Source organism: Tupaia chinensis, unplaced genomic scaffold, assembly GCF_000334495.1.
Source record: "Tupaia chinensis unplaced genomic scaffold, TupChi_1.0 Scaffold000231_1, whole genome shotgun sequence".
Taxonomy (NCBI): domain Eukaryota; kingdom Metazoa; phylum Chordata; class Mammalia; order Scandentia; family Tupaiidae; genus Tupaia; species Tupaia belangeri.
The window spans coordinates 266,931-267,827 of record NW_006159706.1 but is presented as its reverse complement, the minus strand read 5'-3'; the positions used below and the strand labels follow the sequence as shown (position 1 = coordinate 267,827).

General features: G+C 43.5%; 1 pseudogene; it reads right to left on the bottom strand.

Annotated features, from left to right (window-relative positions):
• Positions 1 to 310: 310 nt before the first annotated feature.
• LOC102473784 (spliceosome-associated protein CWC15 homolog) overlaps positions 311 to 897 on the bottom strand; it is a 1,215-nt pseudogene continuing 628 nt past the window's right edge.

Sequence of the window (897 nt, the reverse complement as noted above, 5' to 3'; positions counted from 1 at the left end):
TTTTTTTTTAGAGGTTTTCGCTATAGGGCGCATATGCTCGCCAGCCAGACAGGGAGAGACATAGAGACAGAAAGCGAGAAATCACCCCCCAGGGGGGATGGTCACGCTGCAGTCCCTTCTCCTCCATTCTCCTCTCAGGATCTTGGGCACGCACACACACGCGCCCGGCGTGAGTTCTAAGCCACCGGGTCCAGGACGCAAACCACGGTCGACTACGTAGGAATCCAGCGACATAGCCATTACGCTAACTGCTGGTTCCTGCAAAAAAAGATATTTTTTTACAGTCTTTAATTAAGCACATAAAACTGTACTACTTAATATATTTCTCCAGGAAGTTTTTATGAAATTCAGAGGGTAGAGTATCATTTACAAATCTTTTGTTTTCTTCTCATTATCTATGCCTTTTGCACAGTTTTTGACAACATCATCATCCCACCTTCTTTTAACTTTGACATTGGCCTGTGGCTGGGACGGCCCGTGAGATTAAGTAGCAAGTTTCCACTGGGAATGTTTTTCATTTGAATTCTCTCTTCTTCAGCTTTTTGTTCTTGTTCCTTCCTGGCCTGTTCTTCAGCTCTTTCTTTCTTTTTTAATTTTCTAGTTCTGCAAGAAGAGCTGCAGTATCATCATCACTCTCCTCTTTCAAATCTTCATCTTCCTCATCTGCTAGAGGGCCATCTGTATGGAGGTGCGGCAGGAATCTGGTCTAAGGAGGCTTCTTTGACACTGAAGAGGAAGGTGTACATTCTCGGGTGGGACGATCCCTATTTTTCTCTCTGGCAGCAGTTCTCTCTCTCTTTCAACTCTCTCCTAAAGTCACGGTTGAAAACCTCTTCAGGGGAATCCTGAGTAGTTTGTATTTTATCTTTGTTTTTTTGTTTGTTTGTTTGTTTGTTT